Source organism: Taeniopygia guttata, chromosome 2 (genome assembly GCF_048771995.1).
Source record: "Taeniopygia guttata chromosome 2, bTaeGut7.mat, whole genome shotgun sequence".
Lineage (NCBI taxonomy): Eukaryota > Metazoa > Chordata > Aves > Passeriformes > Estrildidae > Taeniopygia > Taeniopygia guttata.
The window spans coordinates 28,734,008-28,756,647 of NC_133026.1; the positions used below are offsets into that span (position 1 = coordinate 28,734,008).

At 37.5% G+C, this 22,640-nt stretch overlaps 1 protein-coding gene across 9 annotated transcripts in view; it reads right to left on the bottom strand.

Moving 5' to 3' along the window:
* DGKB (diacylglycerol kinase beta) overlaps window positions 1–20,031 on the bottom strand; it is a 332,324-nt gene extending 312,293 nt beyond the window's left edge. For 2 of the 9 annotated variants that reach the window (XM_032746687.3, XM_072925561.1), the window contains exon 1: window positions 19,154–19,289. The gene's annotated coding sequence lies outside the window, so the exon portion shown is untranslated. Of the gene's footprint in view, window positions 1–18,688; window positions 19,024–19,153; window positions 19,290–19,311; window positions 19,772–19,909 lie in introns of those variants that run through there. The other 7 variants (XM_072925562.1, XM_030264748.4, XM_030264750.4 and 4 more) reach the window with 7 other exon arrangements.
* Window positions 20,032–22,640: the final 2,609 nt, after the last annotated feature.

Below are 22,640 nucleotides of genomic sequence, written 5' to 3' on the forward strand. Positions count from 1 at the left end.
CACGTGCTCTGTATTAAAATATGCACAATTGAATCCTTCAAAATATAAAATTAGCCTAAAGAGTTTGCTCTACTTATACCCTCTTTATATCACAAGAATATCTCAGCTATGTAATCTGTAAGTCATTCAGTTTACTAATGTTATCCAATTTTGGCACAGTTCAAGTCATTAAAAAAAAAAAAAGAGAAAATATTCCATTTAAATTTGTTATTTAAAACAAATTCATAAGAAGTTATTTTTACAAAGGCTTTATTTTAAATGATAAAATTATACTTCCTCATGAAACAGAAGTTTTATCTTCTGAGAACCTTCACCAAATATCATCTAAAGCCTCATAAACCCTCCATCCTCAAAAATATAAGATTAACTTAAAATAAACTTGCTTATATGTTCCAGTGGATGTTCACAGAACTGATTTTGCTGTACCCAAGTAACTTTCATAATTAAGAGGTTTTGCTTATATTTGTAGTAGATCAAGACAGCCCCTCTATTGTCTCACTTGAGGCCTGTCATGTAACATGGGGTGTTTTACCCAAGAAAAAATTACTATTAGCTGCAAGAAGAAAAAGCAAACAAATAAAAATCACCACAGACAAAGGTGATCCACACTCAGGTGATAAGCATCCATATAAATCTGTGATTCAGAATTTGAGGTACTATTGTTTACACTTAGCTGCTTAGGCTGCACAGGCAGAAATCCCAGCGTTGAACTGGGCAAGTGAAATTATGCAGCCTGGGGAACCTATTACTTTTTTGACCCAAACTACAGTGTCTGCACTCTGACATCCAGTGCCTAAACACACTTCATTTTTCTGCTCATTCTTTACAACCTGGCTAGACCAATGGAACAAATGAAAAGTGTCAAGTAATAACAACAACGTAATTGGAAGTTATGTGCTTGTATTATAAAAGCAGAAACTGAGACAAGATTTACTCACTGGAGGGGAGGAGTGACATCCAGGAGGACTTTGAAAGGCTTATGAGATGAGTCAGGGCAATTCCTAGCACAAATACAGGCTGGGTAGAGAATGGATTGAGAGCAGCCATAGGGAGAAAGACTTGAGATATTCAAGGACAAGCAGCTCAACCTGACCCAAAAATGTGCACCTGCAGCCCAGAATGCCAACTGTATCCTGGGCTGGATCCAAGGCAGCATGGCCAGCAGGGCAAGGGAGGTGAGACCCCACCTGCAGTGCTGCATCCTGTTCTGAAGCCCCAAACATGGATATGGACCTACCAGAGTGAGTCCAGAGAAGGGACACAAAGATGATCAGAGGGCTGGATCCCTTTCCTATGAAGACAGAGGAAGTTGGGGTTGTTGGGTGAAGAAGGTTCCAGGGAAGCCATGCAGCAGCGTTTCAGTAACTAAAGGGGTCCTACAAGAAAGATGACTTACTACAAGTGCAGGTAGCGATAGGACAAGGGGAATTTTAAACTGACAGAGGGTGGGTTTAGGTTAGATATTAGAAAGAAATTTCTTACAATGTGAATGGTGAAGCACTGGAACATTTTTCACAGAGAGGTGATGGATGCCTCATTCCCAGAAACATGCAGGGTCAGGTTGGATGGGGTTTTGAGCAACTTGGTCTGGTGGACGGTGTCCTTAGCAATGGTTGGGGGCCTAGGAATTTGAAACTACATGGCCTATAAGGTCCTTTCCAACCCAAACCATTATATGATTCTGTAACTGTATCACAGACAGGACCATGGTACAGAGCATCTTTCTTTTAAGTACAAGGACTAGAAAAATACTAAAAAGGAGAAATATTCCAATTTACAGAAAGGAAGTCAAGAATTGAAATTCCTAAAAATTACTACAGATCTAGTGGTGAATTTTAACAAGTGAGTAGATCTCAGCTGGCATTACTTACTGAAGTTCAAAGTCACCAGATACATTGAAGCATTTGTTCTTAAATAATTTGCTTGCTATCACACAGGAAGCATGTATGGAAAAGTCAGGAACTGAACTGAGATTTGTAACTGAATATATTTAAACACATACACCATGCTAGTTTATGCAAATCTGAACAGTTGTACTTCTTAACAGCTTTATTTTGTCTATCATATCAAGTTGGAACTGGTAAATTTAAGTCTAAATGCCTAAAAAATGTATTTAATAGCTTAAAGTAGAGCTGTAGATTATAAAAGTTATCAGGGATATTTCATTAAACAAACCTCAGAATTTTAATTAAAATTCCCTGTCCCTCATGTACAGCTAGCTTTAGTTAATACACCATTAATTAACACATTATGTCGTTCAAAGGAAGTAGATACTTTTGACGAAACCTTGTCATTTACAGATTTAACTACATATACACAACAATATAGCAACACTCCAGAAATCTGGAGCTCTTTTTAGATTACTTGAGATTTATACTGTGGTTTGCTATGTGGTTTATACTGAGGTTTTGTAGTCACCCATGCTGGGGACCTGGTTAGAAAACGTCACGAATTCCATCCAGTTCCAGCACCTCCATCCCTTAGAGCACAAGTCAAGCTCTATCCAAAATGGTGCTGGGGGAAGGTGTCCAGGGCTGAGCCTAACCCTGCCCTGGGACCAGAAACTCTCCTATGTATCCAGTTGTTATGCCAGTAAATGTGCCCTAAAAAAAAAAAAAAAAAGGAAGATGGAGATTCTGAACAATATGCTAAAACCAAATACAGATCGCTTTGTTTTGAATCTCAACTGCTGTGTTGTCTTCCCCATGAGTGAAGAATAAGTATGTACCTGAAGATGACTAAACAGAAATTATGAAAAAGCTGATGATGCTTGGAATACAAAACTGCAAAATGCCAAACCCTCAGCTTTTGGACGCAAAGGAACACTCAGTGCATTTATCCTTTTTCAGATTTTGGCCTTCTTAGATACACAACACAAAAGATTATTCAAGAGATTATTATAGATGTCTAATGTTTGCTAGCAGTTTCCAGGTCTCAAGGTTCCCAGGCACAAACTGCTTCACTAGATTTAGCTTACATTACTTAAATTGGCACAACTAAAATAAGAAAGTTATTTCTTTTGGCATCTTAGAAGAATTAGAAACATTGATTTAGTATACCTAAAAAATTCACTGTAAAATACACTGTTGTAAATATATGTACGCCGTATGTTTGTTTCCTATTTTCACTTTTATTCAAGCTAAGTTTATTGAACATAACTGTTATCCTGTCATTGTTAGTATTTTAGAAACCTACCTATGATACAGGTGAAATTATGAACATAAATACATCAGAATATTCTCATGAAAATAAGTATAAATTCATGTACTTTTGCATATTTCATCCCTACTTTAATTATTCACAAAATTTATCTAGCCTTTTTAATAACATTAAAAATAAAAGCAGCAGATCTCCTTTGTAGGAGTTGCTTAATTAATTACTAAGTCCAAGATAGAACAGATAATAAATGAGATAAATACTTCCACAGATTATTTGTGAACCAGAAAGATTACTCCGCAGTACTGCTATTTTGTAATCTATGCATATGGAATAAATTATTCCAGTAAACAGTATTAACAAAAAATGTATACTCTTATTCTGTCAAAAATTCTAGGGGAGAAAGATCAAACATGTCTTCTTGACAGTCATATTTTCAAATAATACTGTATTTATTCATGTTCAAAATATTGGTTGTATTAAATATTCCTCAATAGTCAGAGCAGTTATCGTACTAACATTTTCAAAATACTCCAAAAGCCCCAAAATATTTTACTGAAAATAGCAGGCTTGCTTGGTTGGCAGAGTTGGCAAAGTTATGCATACTTTTCAGATCTATCAAATGTTGCAAAAACACATGTCTTCTCTTTTATGGGATACCACGATTGCTCCATTTGTGGTAAATTTGCCCTGAGACACAGAATTTTCCAAAGAAAAAAGCATTACAATGGCCCACATCATGCCATCTGTTTTAAAAACTCTCCAGTGATTTCTATGGAGGATAGTCTTAAAAAACAAATGGAACAACATGTCCCCAAATACTTTTTCAATACTTTTCATGAAAAATATTCCGAAAAATTTAGAAAGCTGTAACATTACCACTAAGTTATGCCCTTAATATTATCTATTCCCAAATGGGTGAGAAGGGTTCATGGACTGACTGTAAGACACGGGAAAGAGCTCCATGGCTGCAGAGTAGGTGATGATCCCCACGGTGCAGGGGTTGAGTGGGGAGCCCAGGCTTTCCCAGATGAGTTCTTCTGGCTCCCTTCCCTTCCACTCACAGCCCCATCAGTAACACCCTGCGCTGCTGTGGCAGCAGCAGAGCAGCCAACAGCATCATTCATGTCACAAAAAGTAAGCAGCCATGAAGCCACAGTCCTGGAGAGGCCTGAAGGCCACGAGGAAAAAGTTTGGGATCTGACAGTCTAATATTACCCTCACATTTCACCAGTGCCATCTTAGCTCCTACAGAAGATACTCAGCAAACAGTGCTGCGGCTGTGTCATCCATAAAAAGGCCCATGGAGTGGGACAATTCTTTTAGCCTGTGTCAATACTGTGAACAAATTTCACCATGCCAAATACCTTAAATGCACTTCACCTGCTCTAGACAACATCAAGAAAGGAAAAAATTTTGTCACGTCCTGTTATTGTCTACTCTCTTATAAGACTATTTCTCTGACACAAAGTGTAACTATAAATTTTAATGCTGCAAGAACACCATGACGTTCCTTCTTTGGTTACTTTTGAAAATGAGATCTCTGTAGAACACCGAAGTATGCAAAAAGTTCAGATTTCTGATTATATAAACAAATACTTTACATAAAGAAGCATACCATCCTTATTTACACTGCACAAGATCTGTTACTTTGTAACAGGTACAGAGAGGAACATGTCCAGAAATTCCCTGATGAAGTAATCTGAAAGTCCTTTCAAAAGAACAATAACCTTCTGCATCAGCACAGCTTCATATTATGTCACATTTGATTTACAAATAGAACACAAGTTCCTATGAACTTCATTAAATGGCTGTTATCTAATAATTCCAATCTTTTCATTGCACAGCCAAGGTTCTTAGATTATTAATATCTGTTACTCAAATTTTATAGATATAAATAGTCATTCTAAAATACCCCAGATGTATATTGAATCTAACTCCCACCCTCTGCACACACAGAATGTCACTGGCTTTGCAACACCACTTCACATGGGTGATGTGGGTTTGGGACTGCTCTGGTTTGGGTTTGTTTGAATATGAATGATGTAAGGCAGCATTCCTTTTTCATATTTAGAATGGCTTTAGTCATGCAGATGATATGCCTGTCAAAACAGGTCCAAACTGGAATACTAGCAATAAAAAAAAATTACATGCAAAACATAGTAAAAAAATTCTAACAACTTGATATGAAATCACAGTAATTTCAACATCAACATGAAGACACTTCTTTCCCTTGCCGAAGAACCTTTATGCCCTTGACACCTTCCAGATATGAGAGCCTCTAATTTATCCTTGATCCCACTTTTATCCTTGATCCTGATGCTTCTTTCTTCTGAGCACCACTCCACATCTCTCTAACTCACCCCAAGAGTTTCTTTGTTCCTCTCGGGGTCTGGACTACAGGTTTAGTTTAAGCCCTGAAAGATTCCTTGGTCTACCCATTCCAAAGCCACAGCACATTGCCTCGAGCACAGACTGCTCCTTTCACCCTTCAGGAGGAGAGTGACCTTCTTGAATACTCCACCTTCCATTCTCACATTCTTGTGACTCAAGAGGACCCATCGGGAGATGTAGTGTTCCTTCTCTGCCTGAGCAAGGCATGATCGCTGCGTTTTCGCTGAGGTCAACAGGTTTCTGAAAAACCCAATAGCATTTCCAGAGTATTTCTCAAACACACAACCTTTTATCACTGTGTTTTAACCTATCAAGAAAGTGGTTCCAAACATCTCTCTCACACACACACAAAAGTCGGGGGAGGGGGGGGAAATGACAGATTATATTTGATTGGGCCTGTTCGTTTGTACAAACTTTTACTTCTGCTTTGCTCTGGCAGCCAATCTGTTCTCTCACAACCACCCTGAGCAGTAGTACTTAAGAGCAGCAATTGTCAGAATGCAATGTATACAAATAATACAGTCCATTCCTTCATTTGAAAAGCAAAGACTCACTCAACTCTAAGCATCTTTGCCTAGGAGCACTTTCACACACTGTTAAATTTTAGCCACAACACTCAGTAAACAGGAAAGGAGAATGACTCTTCATATATCACCAACTGCTGTAATCATCCCAAGTAGAAAAGTAAATATTTTGTTACAGAAATACAGCCAATCCACACTGCAAGAAAATGTAAATCAAGTGTTTTGAGACAATGAGACAATCTGGGCAGTGACTGCCCGCTGGCAAAAGGATACCAGCAAACTCACTATCCCCTGTATAAAGTCTGTACTTACCAAAGCAGATATAGAATTTTAAAAATTACACAATTAAGTCAAACACATGAAAGCCTTCTCAAAGTTTTACGGGAATTCCATTTCAGAAGAGTAGGGTGGGGGGTGGGAAGCTCACACCTACTCTGCAAGGCAATAATTATTCAGGAAAAAAATATTTAATGCTTTCTCTTTTTCCCTTTCATTTCCTAAATATGCCAGCCTCCCTCAACCTTGGAACACACACACAGAGCAAAATAAACCAACCTCATCAAAACAAAACAAAAAAAAAAAGACAGAAACAAAAACAAAAAACCACACACGCACACATTAAAAAAACCCAAAACACTCAACATGAAACCCTGCAAAACAGCTGACTTCTAAAGTAGAAATTCAGTTTCTATCTGCTGTAGTTGCCTACACCATAGTCACCATGTGCAGTGCCTTATCACCATTTGAAGGCAGCCCAAGGAGGTCCCACTTTCACAGTTCCTAATTCCCCGAGTGCATTATCAACATCCAGTGGAAAAGAAAAGCAGGAACAGCTCAAGGACATGGAAATGGAGGAGGCAGAAGCAGAGATGTAAAAATCAGGGCTGCACAGGCAGTCAGAGGAGGATGTAAGAGGATAAGACAGACATGGTTACAACTTTCTTCAGCTGCTCTTCTAGTGATCCACTTGAGGAAATTTAACAAGTATTTCTTACAAAATATTATAGAAAAGAATGGACAATAAAGAAAGTCAAATAACCTCAGCTCTGAGCTGAGCTCATCTGATGCACGTTTCACTGACTCTATGATTCTATGGTGTAGGAAAAAGCTTACGCACAGAGATTAACATTCTTATTTTATAAAGACCTAGTTCTATGTATGACCATGTATTTTGATGTAGTGTGAGAACTATATAATTTTTACTAAAGAATTCTCTAGATTCTATTTGTACATTTTCATATTTGTAAGACTGTTACCACTGTTAACAGGAAAAAGCTATCATATAATGCACAGCTAATAATCAATGAAGAGCAGTATACAGAAACAACAGTAGTCAAGGACAGAGGGCTGTATCTGAGACTGATGACTGAAATTTTAGTTCTCTAAGAAGTAATGTATATATTTTACAAATTTCTAGAAAACAGAATTGTAAAAAGTTTCAATATAGCAAGGTCAAGACAAATAGAATAATTAAAAAGTTCTAGCTCCAGAGGCAGGAATTCATCACGGTGTAATCTAATTCCCTCAAAGTATGAGCAGGTTAGAAGTATCTGCATATGCTCTCCATGCATCTGCTACAATGGAAATGGCACAAATACACCTTGGAAAAAACACACAGGAAATAAACTCACACCACCAGAGGTCACACCTCAATAGCAAGAATTATGATGCACTGATTTTAAACTATACATCATTTTTGCATCAAAACTTCAAAATCAAAACATTGCTCATATCTCAGTATATTTAGAGTAAGTAAACTTTAAAAGAAGTAGGAACAGGAGTCTGACAGCATCAGCCTTCCTCATTTACCATTGCCTAGCTTTATCATATTCACCCTCATACATTCGGATCCACAGACAAATACAGTCATTTGGCAGAATTCGGTATTCATTAATTTTACTAGTCTAGAAACTTTTCAATAGTTTTTACTAAAGACATATCTTCCTGAGCTAAAATTGCTTCAATTTCTTTGTAATGTAAATTCTTTTACTATACACTTAACAAGGGGCACAGGCCTATCTCACTAGCTCAGACTATGAAATACCAGACAATATTTCTCATTGATTCATATAACATGTCACAAAACTGCAGCTTTTACTAAAAAGATTTTTAAAATTATGTAATTTCAAGCTACATACTTTATAAGCATTATTATATACAAGATTATAAATACTGATGAGTAGTTCATACAGAATAATTTATGGGAAATATATATTTTTTTTAATTAAGTGTGATCATCAAATTCACACAAGTACGATCCTTGGAAACAGCCTCACAATGTGAATAGTCACACTTAAAAATTAAGATGCAATGTTGTTTACACCTTCTTCAATATTTAAAATATGAGACCTTAAAAAATTATGACAGTAACAGCTTTGCTTAAGTATCTTCACAGAAGAGCACTGAAGGCAGACAGACTCAGATGTTATTCTAAATTAAAATTACCTGAGTGCTTAGTCCTCTCTTCTTGTAACATTGTTTTAATGACTTAGTCTTGTATTATAAGGTTATCTTAGACACCATAGGGACATTCTGTGGCTTCTGGTAAGGGTGTGCAAAATGGATGCTCAGTGAACCCCAATCTGCATGAGACATCTAATGACGTTTCCTCAGGCTGTAAATGACTAGGCACAATGGTCCTTGTGATCAACTCCAAAAGAGAATGACCATGATTATGTTGATTTTTTTAAAAAATAACAACAGAAATACTGCAATATAATGCCAAATACTTAGTAGCAATGCATACACACAGCCCCAGTTACAGAGCTGGTTTCTGTCAGGCATATGATGGAAATAAAAACATTTGTCATGTACTAAACTTCATTCGGATCTAAAGTGACCCCAGACAGGGTTAGTCACTTGGGTCAGAACTGTTTCTCTAACTACCACTTCAAAGTGCAACTCCTGTAAGTAAGTAAACTGTCAGATGGATTCTGACAGCTATAAATTTAATCATGTTCACAACTGCAATGAATATTTGCTGCCATATTCAGCATGCAGTCAATAGAAATTTATATAGAAGGTATGCATACTTATATAAACACACCCATGTTCTAAATTAACAAAATCCAAGTATTTATGGACTAGGCAGCAGAATATTTTGTATTAGGTTAGGATTAGAAAATTGAAAAACACAGAAAATCAAAAAAAAAAAAGTAAAGTTCCAGAAATATATTTTTTAAATATTTCTAGGTTCAATAATTCTTTAAATAAGTAAATTTATAAATTTATGCAAGAGGTGTGACACACTGTATTGTTGCCTAGGGTATCTTTTAAAAAAAATTTAAGTTCATCATGTATTATTCACAAAGAAAAACAATCCTTTTCCAATGGATTAATAAGTTATTATTCTAGTTGTTATTATATCAATACCAATGAAATATTTAACACAGGCACCAAAATGTTTTTAAGGATAGGTACAGGAAAAAATTTAGAGAGCTGACACTGAATTTAGATATGACATAGGACTAAATCCTCTAACAGTCTGATTGTTCTTTTGCTTGCTAATGCTGTCCTCCACTTCCCACTGGAATAGATTTATATACCTCAGCACTGATAAATCTAAAGTAATGTACATTAAAAAACAAATCACAGCAATACACTTAAAGTGATGACCAGTGAGCTCATCACTGATTACTTACCACTGAGAAACATAATAAAAAATTGGAATTATAATCAGAAAAGATCAACTCAGTGTTTGACAGCATTCAAAAATAAAAGTATTCAGAATAAAACAATTTATTTCATTGTACAGATCCCTGGTATACTTGCATTCTGAATAACATGCAGAGCTTTTTGGGATTTGCAAATTGATTACAGCAAAACTGAAAAAAAGAGGACAAAAAAGATGGAACATAAAAAATAAGAGTACACTAGAATTCTTCCATCTTTAAAATGAAGCAGGCCTGTCTCGGATATCTGTAAAATAATAAATGTGTTCAGAGTGTTGGAACCTGAAGGAACACACTGCACATTCTCTGCCTATTCCTCTAGTCTTTTCTGGATAATCACTGTTTGGAGACATCATACTAGTCCAGACAGACTTTCATCCAGTAAAGCTATTCTTATGCTTTTGAGAAGGATGAAGAACGATCCCATTCACCTGCCCCACTAATAGTACCTTGATAAGGATATATATAAGCCACAGTGAATTTTCAGTATGATATGCAGAATTTGATTCTCCCAGAAAAAAAAGCAACAAAAATCACAAATAACTATCCCCCCCACCCCCCAAAATAAACAAACTAGCAAAAACAGACAAACTGATGAATAGTAACTATTTTTCTCTGGAAAAAATAACTAAATGCTAAAATGTTTACCACACTATGTAGTGTGGGTGTTCACTTGCCGCATATATAACACATACGTCCCATAAAAACAGACAAGAGGCATACAAACAAAGTATTTTACTGGCAATATATAGTTTTAAAAAAACATGTAGATAATAACCAATGTAAACATCCCTTTTAGTTGTAATTGTGCTTGCAGTCATTTACAGAATCCAACTTCAACTATATTGAGGAATGTAATCTACATTATCAATTCTTCAAAAGAATTCATCTACAATACACAAGATTCTTCTCCATTATAAACTTAATAACCACATGTAAGGTCTTTGTCATGCTATTTACAACCATTTTAAGGCATTTAATAGTATCATGAGGCTTTTAAAGTGTTAAGTTAGAAGGGTTATGCTGTCATGAACTTTCTTTCCTCCCCTCTTCTTCCATTCTATAAGGCTATCTTAAAACAATAAATATTCAGTGGAGTATGTGTTAAATCTGAAGAATCAATGACAACATTGTTAAAGACAAGGTAAGACTCAGTATTATCTTCTTTTCTCCAACACCCACATGCTGAAAATCATTACCACAGCTGTTCTGCCTTCAGGTGCTTGATTTTCTAACAGTTTAAAATCTCTCTGAACTTTGTGCCTTCCACAAGGAACTTTCCTTTAAACAGCCAAACCATTTCTTGCATATCCCTAAAATATTTAAATGGCTGCAGAAGACACTGGTTTAAAGTGAGACATTCAGATTATATTAAAAAAGTAAACATACAAGTTAAATGCACCTCTGTACACTGTCTACACATCCCTCAAACACAGATGAAAACAAATTTTGTTATTAACATGCAATACTGATCTACACATGTGATTCATATTCATTTGTTATTATGAAGAATAGTTATCAACATACATGTTCATAGGAAAGCACAAGGCTCAGAAACAAGGTCTCATTTTGGAATATGGGCATCAAGTTCCCTGGAGAAGAACAGCATTTCATTCCTTCATGGGTTAATAATTTGCTCTCAGCTTAAAAGAGATGGCACCTGCTCTGTCAAATACATATTTGCATTTCCAAAGAATGAGAGCAGCAAACAAGACCAGGGGAGGAGTAATGAAACTTTTCCTGAATAAATTAAAGAACTCTATATGGGGAAGGGATGAAGCATTTGAATCTGAATGAAAACTGCAGAACGTGACAAGAAATATGTACAAGAATTGGAAAACCTTTCCTGCTTGTGATGCTCTCCAGTGAAAACCAGCCAGGAATGTAAATAATGCAAGACAAACTGGAGCTTGACCAAATAGCAAATCCAAGGAGTTGTAACTTGTCAGGATACATAGATTTTGATCTGATTTTAGTACACATAAAAAAGCAGGAAAGTCTCAGTTCTACAACTGCTGTCATTAAGTCCATGTTCCACAGTAGTTCATTTTAGATTTTGAAAATAATGCTTTTATTTTATTTTACTTTAAGTTGGTAGATGAATTATGGATGAATTACAGAAGCTTTTAAGGTTTCTAGATAATGAAAGCATTCTTCTACCCCCATAGGAGTCATTATCCTTTTAGTTAGGGTCCTGGACTGATCATGCAGAACTCACTGTCTCCATATATCATCACATTAGGGTACTGAAAGGGTCATCTCTTCCTTTAGATGGACAGCATTTTGAGTCACAAATCCAAAGTGAAAAATGAAAAAGCTCCAAAATGAAAAAGCTTCATGGAGTGACCACAGCCATCAGGCATGTGCCCTGAATTGAGATAAGGTCAGAGGGAATGTGGTCTAAACCCTGTAGGAGTGCTCTTAAAAGAATACATTTTTCTATAGTCCATATATTCTTATTACTTTCCTTTACCCTTTACAGCTACCTGCCTGTTAAACTCCACTGATACATGTCTGAATATGTTCCTGTTAGCCAGAGAACTGTAAGATTCTACAAATTCTTCTGTCATTGACAGATGACCTACCCTGACTTCATTAGCTCATCAGACCTTAATAAGAACACACAAAAATTCTTAGACGAGACCTTAACAACTTCTTGCTCACTAAATCGGCAAATAGATATAAATACTGGAACTTCATCAAGATGCTTTGTCTCAACGCCAGTAGAGATATGTAAAAATCACCACCCTGGTGTACTGGACAATACAGGGTAGGAAAATGTATTGAACACTCATATAAGCCGGTTTTGTAGTTTCTGGGTGAATATTTATAGGAAAAAGTCTGAGACAGAACATAAAGCTTTTCTACGAGTAACTATTTTGAATTTACAAAAGCAAAACATTTCATAACTGAATACGATATTTTACAATGTGAGGAAAAGAAAATAACCACTTGGCATTTTAAGTTTAAAGAGGAAGTAAAAGAACATTCTTATCAGAGTAATATACTGTTTTTAACAACATCTAATATTCAAAGCTGGGAGTTTTCCCAGGGTTCCTCCAGTCATTCTACTTCTATGAAATGTTGTGTCAACAGCACTAAACCTAACAAAGGTCAGTGCAAATTTTTGTATCTCTGTTATATGAGATCATATTGTTTAGAAGGTTGAATTCTTTGACATAGAAGCTTTCAGGCTGTTTAAACACAAACATCTTCATTGGTGCTTTTAAATAAAAACAGACAAAATGACCCACTGTACTTCCCGAGCAGAAGTAGCTGCACTACTACACAATTTTGAATTTACAACAGCATATGAAGACAAACCTTATCACAAATCCAGTAGTTTTTCAATGTGTATGACATGTAGAACAAAGTAAACCTAAATGCAAAAGGCTTCAGAGTTTCAAAATCCAGAATTTTTAGAAAGGCCTATAATTTCATTTTTCATTGAAAAGCATTGCTGGAATATTTTATATCAATAACGAATTAAGACAGACTTTTTGGTAAAAACATACCATTGTCATATTTTTGGGACATGAAGAAAAATAGAAATGCTCCAGGCTACTTGTTTATTTAGATACGTTTAAAAATAGGTCCTTTGATATTTAACTTCTGGTACATGGCCCATTCTACTGAACTACTGTTTTAAGGCTATTTTACTTTGTGCTTATATTCAGTAATGCATGGAGAAGACTTGACAATTTCTTAGGAGTTCAATTCTTCCTTACTTTCCTAGCTGAGAAAATAGCCAAGGGTATAATTTATCTCACACAAAGACGGATGTCTCAAAATTAGATTTTAAACTGTGAGTGAACAAGTCATACTAGCCAGGCACCCTTTATAATGAACTGAGTGACCTGGATACATTCAGAATGTGCTTCAACTGACCTATAAAGGATGCTCATCTTAAAATTAAAGTTTACCCCAGCAGGTGCTTTTGACTCTCCATTAGTAATAATAGGAGAGACAGAAGGTAGCCAGATGGTATTTAGATATTGAACAGAAGACCGAATAGACACATTAATGTATATTTTTAACATTTGAAAAACTTTATTTCTAAATTATTACCAAGTTATCAAAATCTAAAAAAATAGGCAAAGATATTGAGCAAAATATTCTAGGGGTGTACAAAAGCAGCATTCTGGTTATAGAAAGGAGATTAAATCAAGTTTTACATATCTAAACCTAAACTTTTTCACAGAATTGTTTTAAATTTTAGAAAAAGGTTTTCATTGAAGACTAAATAGAAAAAAATAATTTAAAAATTTTGAAAAAAATAAGCATTATATTTCCTTTTTCTTAATTCATTCCTGCTTGTAATCACATATCTTTCAGTTTTCATCTACTTCAGAATCAATTTTTTTTTGCTATAAATGTTATCTCTTTTTTTTTTCCTTATTCTCATTTTTCTTTTTACCCTTCTTAAAACCTATTTCTGGAATAATATTATCTCCTATTTACTTGAGTAATTCATACATTCATGCAGGACATAGTAGAAAAATCCACATTTAAAGAGGCAAAACCAGCAGCAGATCCTTGAGTCTCAGGATGCAGTGGTTCATATTCTTATGTCTAGGCCATAGTCTCTAGATTTAGAAGAAAACACTGTTTTTCCTTTTAGAAGACAAGACAGCAAAATTTACTGATTTCACACCACTTGAGATTTTCTGCTAGGCTGATGCAGCTGCTTTACTATTTGCCATTTCTCTAATTCACTTAAATTGAGCTTCTCAGTTCTGTAAGACTACAAACATACAAATATGTCACTGCATGGAAAAGCCACATACACTTCAAGAGCATCCAGGATTGATTTCAGGTAACTTCCAAACTCAAACCAGTGTATAAATCAGAAGTGACCAATGTATAAATCAGAAGTGTCCGCCTGGGGAAAAATTTAGACCAAAGAATAAATTTGACTCATTGCTTTTACTTTACACAATCTGCTTTAAAGGACAAAGGAGAAAAGAAAGACATTTCTATTAACTGTGTGAGCTTTCCCCATTTCCTGACTAAACCAACAACACATTGGAATGCTTCATAATAACCACAAGGCAAGCTTATATGCAAGCAAAGGCACCATATCACAGCAGAAGGCTCACAGATTTGGATGCACCAATATTAACTTTCATGAAAATTTTCATCACAGCTCTTGACACTGTAACTACTGCAAGGACTACAGAGTGAGCTTCTTATTACGACTACTGAGCACTATACATCTCATTGCATGTCTGATGAAAAAAAAACATAACAATTTCAAATCAAGTAATCAAAATGTGGCTGAAAATCAACCTAAAGATAATTTAGTTATTTATGGCATTTGTATTCACTAAATATATCTGCCACCATAAGAAAAGTCATTCCTAAAATCCTTAACAAAGAAGAAAGAAGTATCTAGAGGTCATTTTAGTCATTACTTACTATTGTAAACAACAAACATCTAAAAATAAAAAGCTAATCAGTCCCCAGAATTGGAAGTCTAATTAGTAACACTGAACTGCCAAACATGTCTACAACTCTGCTTGTCTTTGTTTTATTTACTTTTTAAAAAATTGTTCAGGGCAAAACAATAGTGTCAGAGTTGTACACTTACATTCCAAACTTGTATTAAAGGATAGGACAAGAAATAAACAGCCCCCAAATACTTACATTTGTTAAGCTTTTAAACTTGTGGCAAACTAACTATATCCCTTCAGGGCTAAATTGCTGCAAACATTATTCAGAGAAGTATTTTATTTTCTTCAGAAACAATTAAAACAGAATATGTGTTCTACATTGCATAAAGCTTTTTTACTATTTGGGGACAGTTACTCATCTCAACTCCAACTAAATAAATAAATAAATATTTACTCCTCACCTTCCTGAATTAGCGTAAATATTTTACCTGCATCAGACCATTTCTATCCATAGCAAGAGTATTATTAGTGTACTGAAAACTAGGTCAGGTTGACAAAATCAAGATATCAGTTTCAAAGCCCAAACTTTAACTTTTTTTCACTCTTTTAGGTAAGGTATTAAAAATAACTACAAACATCAAACTCTTCTCAGTGGGACCCACCATGTCACTTCTTCAGCTTTCCAGTACTGGCAATTGGCTGCTTTAGCTATAAAAGAAGTCTCCAAAGAAAAAATTTATTAATAAAGTACTGTTATGAAAAACTAAAATTATGGACAAGTAATTGTCTTAAGTCTTCTATTACTGTTACTAATTATCTTGTAAATGCCACAGGAAACAAAAAACTGACTGAAGAAACTCACAACTGAAGGTCAAGAGATTCTTTACGTGGAATTCTTGTCATAAAATGATTGTTTCTAACCTTTTATACCAACTTCTATTGATTAACCTGGCTGTGACATGCTATAATTCCTTCAGAGTAACAGCTGGAACCTAATCTACACAAATGTAAAAAAAAAAAAAATTGGGAATTACATCCAGAGCAAGGTGTAGTCCATATTCTTGGTATCTTTTTCACTTTAGACAGGAAGGCAAAGTTCAGGTGGGAATTCCTGAAACAGGTTGCAAATTTTACTTGATAGCAGCAAGCTGTAGGAAGCTTTCAGGAGGCCAGCACCCTTTTCTTCTACAGCACTGCATGGTATTAATGTCCCCCAGATTTGACAGGGAGAACTTTATAATAACTTCAAAATAAGCATAAACATCTTTCACAAGTAGCTTCTCCTTTCCATGGGTAGAATTTTGGCTGAAATCCTCTTGATCCCGCACACCAAACCACAGAACAAGACCAATTGTTTCTGTAACCCACTCCTTTCTGATTGTCACCACTGTTCCGTAATTCCAGATACAGATGAAAATGTTTCATCATCCACTTCTCATTGAGGCCTTAAAAAGACTTGTTAAAATTGTCTGCAGAAGGCTTATGATCTAATAATGGTCATAACAATTCAAAGAGAATGAAACATTGTGTATTATCTATACTCAAGAAGCATCTGGACGATGCTCTTAGTCACACAGTTTAGTTTTAGTTAGTCCTATGAGGACCAGGGAGTTGTAATCAATGGTCTTTATGGATCACTTAAAACTTGAAATATTCCATGATTCTATGCTATATACTGTTAGTTTTTATTACATTAAATATAAAGCATGACTTCAAGCTATTATCATTCATTCTATATGTGCCATTCACAAGAACTCAGTGCTGCTGACATACACACATAAAACAAGCCCAGACCAATTACTCAGCCAGGTGACAGAAGCTTTCCAGTATTAACCTAATTAGTGCTCTCAGATGAGCTATTTACACTCTGTTTTATCAAAATGCTGCTCTAACAGGTTTCCTACAACTCTCTTATCATTCTCTTCATTCCTGTTCCAGTGATCTCATTCCATATGCAATAGGTACCTAGACCCATCCTATAGAGACACCTGAATGACAATTCCAGAGCAGAAACAGCGCAGAATCTCCTTATAAGTAAAACCTAATATCTAGTGCTCTTTAAAACAATTAACTTTATTCTTTTTCTATTGCATGAACTCTTAAAAAATATCTGTTCATTTATGCATTGCTACTGAATACTGTTCAAGACACCTATAGGTGCTTCGAAAAGATGATTTCAGCTGGTGCATAGCAATTCATATATACTTCTTCCTTAAAAAAATAAGAAAAGAGGTTTTTCCTAAGAAACAGCAACATCTGATGTTTGCAGGCCCCAAAATTAGATTAACAATTGTACCCAAATATTTCAAATTCACAGTACAAAACATACCATTCCACAAACATTTCAGACTGTTGAATAATTGTTCCAGGTCTTCCCTGCCATGATAAACAACAAAGTCCTTCTACCTTGACAAATGAGCAAGAGACAAGAGAAGCCCCTAGAGGAAAGTGCTGCTTTGTGATGCCCCATGTTTCTTGATGCTTGTTTTCCTTCTGTACTAGATAGACATTTCAGGCTCTGAGTATTACTGGATTACCACTTTGGGGAGAAACAAGGGACTTATTTCCTGTCATGTTATCCATAAAGCATAGCATAAGTCCAGTCATTTGGGAATGCATATTAGGTTCTTGCTATGGATTTTTTTCCCGGACGCATAATGACTTTCTAAATATGTGCATCATACCATTCAAGTGCAAAGAAAAACTATTACCTTGCTACATTAGGTCATTTAACCTAAATGGGAGTAGGAAATGCCGAGTAGCTTTTATAGAAACTTAAAAGACTACATCTCCTGCTACAATTACTGGTTTTCCCCAGTCTTTTTTATTTTATGATAAGTTTTCCATTTTTTTTCTAACCTTACATCAACCAGACAAAACTGCTTTTGAAAATTAATAAAGTTCTACCCAAATTTGTAGAAAAACAGTCAATCAAAGACCCTACAATCTGCTTGTTTAGCTGTGGAAAATAATACCTACAATATAGTAATCTGATTAGAAAACCTTTAATCCACCTCCAAAACAGGACACTCACAATGAAAAATGTAACTGCATTCACTTCTGACAAATAAAACTGTTCTACGAAAAGAATCAGAACAACACTGGGCCACAAAACAAACAAACAAAAAAAATTAAACAAAACAAACGCGAAACAAAACAAACCCAAAACACAAGAATGAGCTCGTGACAGCAACACGTAAAGTTTAAGAAGACCAGCCTTTAAAGCCTAAGTTTGCAGCTGCATCTTTTGTTTCCTGCCCTCGCTGTGTTCGCATCCACACTGGATGCCTCAGCACTTCACCGTCGTGAACCCGGCTACCAGGGGCAGCATCAGGACACCGACTGAGGTTGAGCAAAGTGATACAGGTCGACGAGGCAAATCGGCAGTAACTAGAAATCAAAGCGACGCGTCGTGACAAATTCACCACGCCACGGTTAGCTATAACTTTCAGCTTAGCCCCTCCACTACGCCCAGAGACAGCCGTGAACCACGGCCCCCCCAGCTCCGCGACTCCCACCACTCCGGCCGCCCAGCGACTCGCGAACTTACTGCAGTGCGATGCGGGCGGAGGGACCGCTCGGCCCTGGGATGCGAGAGAGCGCGGCGCCCCGGGCAGCCTCGGGACCGGCCATCCAGCCGGGCCCCCGCCAGCGACGGCGGCGACACCGCCGCCAGCCCCCGCCCCGCCGCCGGCTGCCGCAGCCCAGCGCGCCCGGCCCGGCCCCGCGGGGTCACCGCCGCCCTCGGCCCCGCTCTCGCCGCCCTCCGCGGCACAGCGCGGACCCGGCAGCCGCCCTCCTCTCGGGAACGGGCAGGCGCCTCCGGGCGGCGCGGTTTTAAGCGGCGGTGCGCCAGCACATCTCCCACCCCCTTCCCGGCCGGGCGGCAGGGGGAGGGGAGAAGCGGCACACACACTCACACACGCACACATACATACACACACACACGCTCGCACTCACACACACACAGAGACACCCCCTCTGCAGCCCCTCCCGCCCCGTGCAGCTGCGGTACCTGTTGTCCGGCGTCCGCATCCCCCTGGGCGCCGCCCGCCGACTCCGCGCCCGCTCCGCGCTGGAGCAGCGGTGCGGCAAGACCCGCGCACCGCTCCGCAAAGCTCCGCTACCCTTTCTCCGCCCGCTGCCCCGCGCCGAGAGGGGGGCAACACTTACCCAAAGTTTACAGGCTCTCCCCGCGGGTGGCGACCGCCCAGGGCTGCCGGTCGCCCTCCCTGCTGGCCGCTGCGAGGCGGCGGAGCTGTGGCAGGGGCGCAGCCGCGGGGACACGGAGGGGCCGAGCGCGGCCCGCCCCGCGCCTACCTGCCCGGCCGGGCGCTGCCGGGGCGCCGGGAGAGGCGGCGGCCGCGGAGCGGCTCCCACGCAGGTGCGCGGGCACTGCGCCGCCGGAGCCCGCGGCTCCAGGCGCTGGCAGAGACTGCGCCCTCCCTGCCGCGGCACCGTCCGGCGCTCGGCAGCCGCTGTGCCCCGGCAAGGCCGGCCCAGTGCCCGGCTCGGCGCCCGGCACCGCTTCAGCGGCAGCCCGCCGCGCCCGGCCCGCCAGCCTCCATCCCGCAGAGGCACCTTGGCCAAGCTGCTCCGCCGAGCGCTGCTCTGGGCCCCCGCTTTCCTCCAGCACCTGTTTGGAGCCTCTCTGAGGGTAGCAACAACCCAGCTAGGGCCTGTAAGAATTTGCAGATTTACTCAGAAAGAAAAAATGAGGGACCAAGAGTAGCAGTGGCATGGAAATGAACGTCTTTGTGCCAGTGCCTACCATGTAGCAAGATACAGAAGTAGGGAGCTGATCAAGCTTTCACTGACAGGTTCCCAATGTGTTTAATGAGAGATTCCTAGGGACTGCCAACTTCCATCTTCAAGTCTTGAGCGGTCAGATAAGCTTCAGACCTTCAGCTTGAAACCTGATTAATTATAATATATAATTATAATTAACATAATTAAACATTAAAATAATTAATGTAAATTTATATTCACTTTGTTGATATATGGCACTAAAAGACTAGCTCTGAAAGGTGTTTTAGACAATGTAGATGAGATTTAGTATATTGCTAATAATTTTATATGATAAATCCATTTAAGTTTGAAAATAAACATTTACCTGCATTTTTTTTTTGTTTCTTTTGTATGTGTATCCATTCTTCCTTTCCAAAATGTCCTTTTAGAGAGTTTAATTTTAATAAGACACAAGTGCTAGAAATTTTTGGAATCTTCTGTTGTAGGAACCATGCAAAACCATGCCAGCCTGATTTGGTTTATAGAGAGGTTTCTTAAAGAATTCCTTAATTCACCTAGAGCACTGAATGTGGTTTCCTCAGCATAAATGGTACTGGCTCTCTATAAATTAGCTTCTCCCCAACACCATTAAAGATATTTAAGTGTTTCAAATTAGCACATTTCCAAAATTCATTGACCCTTCAACTTTTTGTTTAACAAAAAAGTTTTCAAATTTAGATGAGCTTCCTATAAGTAAAGTATATAAGTAAAATGCAACTTTATATTATATAATGCAATAAGTACATATTTATACCATATACTCAGGGATACAAAAGTATTCATAACTAAAATTTCATTTTTATATAGTTTTGATTGTCTTAAATGAACTCAGATTTTGTTCTAAATAATCAATTAAATTATCTTCATATTCTCACAAAACCAAAAGAAACAACAACTTTTTTATAACTTTGGAAAAATATGTTCTCAGCTGTATGGCATCATACCTATTAGCTTTTAAATTGACATCCAGTAGTCAACCTTATAAATATGTTTCCAAATGCCAGCTTTAGAGTAGCACATGCCATGTACCTGCCCTTAGTTCCCCATGTCTAATCTATTGCTCTCCCTTTAAAACTGATTTCAAGAGATCCTTGTTCTGGGAAGGAATTCATACTGGGAAGGAATTCAGTCCCAGTATATTTGAACCTCAAGTTACTATTAGTTACTTGTGATAAATTATTCCAGTACAACACAAAATTTTTATAGGCCTTGCAATAAAATGTTACATCTCATGGTACGGGCAAAGAGCTGGTTTTGAATCACCATATTGCCTTTAAAAATTGCTTTGAAGCACTCTCAGCTAGACATGGTAATAAAAAAATAAAAATTGCTGCAAAAATATGATAAAAATTAAAAATACATTTTCTTATGTTGTGCAGAATTTCCATATATTCACTTAACTTAGGTCTTTACTGTTCTCTTCTGCTTTGGATAAGAACAGGGTCTAACTTCAGTTCCTATTGAAATGGAAAAGGTCCCACAAGTTCATTTGCAGTTTGGGATGACAAGTCTATTGACCCTTGTAGCTTTAAAATGCCAAAGAAAAATTTGGAGGTTTTACAACACAGGAAGAAAAATTAACCCCTTCATTAAAGATTTCATTTTGCCCTAGGAAAGCAACAACCCTCACACAGGTGAAAGCCAACTCAGTACAGCTGAGCTGTAACAGGTCAATGTAACAGATATCAAACTGAAGGACTCTAAGAATGTTTTTTCCACTGGAAAATACTTAGGAGATTGCTATCCACATGCCTAGTTTTAGAAACATTGCTGTATTATGTGCAGCAGGAGAACAGGTAGAGATAGGGATAGATGGGTTATGGCTTATGGCTAAGAGCTTCCTCAGCACAGAGCTCAGTGGCAGCCTTTGTGCATAGCACGTTTGCATAAGCATCTTTGTTCTGGTTTCAATACAAAGCTCCATCCTCCTATTCTAGAAGCAGGATGCTGCCCAAACTGTATATGCTCCTGTCCTCCCCTCCTTTAATCAAGCTCCTACCATAAGCAGATTAAAATAAGCAAAGAGTTTGTCTGTTAACAGCTCACTCCCTCACAGCAAAGAAAATAACAGATGTCTAGAAGCCACAGGCAGAATTTTAAATATTAAATTTATTATACTATATACTTAGATCTGTGTTTGGATATTTACATTAATTTTGTTACTAAGCATGACTTTAAGTTGCTCATTTAATAAAACTATGATGAACTTGAGACCATACATTTTTATGTGATTCATGAAGGAATAAAGCATCTAACTGAAGAATCCTAACAGAAAAATTATTCTCAGTTTCCAATATGTTTTATTTGCTTTACATATATTGCAACAGTCATCTGCAGTTATAGTATATTAGTAGTTTTGAAAGAAAGAGGATTCAGGCTTACAGATCTGACTTCAGTGATGACATTACTGTACATCACAGGTACAAACTATTGAAAAGTAGTCTGACTCCATGTGAAATCAGCTAAGGTAACAGCAAGCTATATATAAAGAAAATATTTTTCAGAATATATGGTTTTAAGAAACAAATGTAGTTCACCAAATTTGTTAAAGAAATTATTAATCGTATAAAATTTGATTCATCTACCTTAGAACATTTTTACACTATATGATCTGTTTTGTGGAGAAAATGTAATTAAGTGAAAAAAAAAATCTTCACTGTTACATTATACTTCATATGTTTTCATCAAAAGACGTCAGTATGGAGTAGACTACA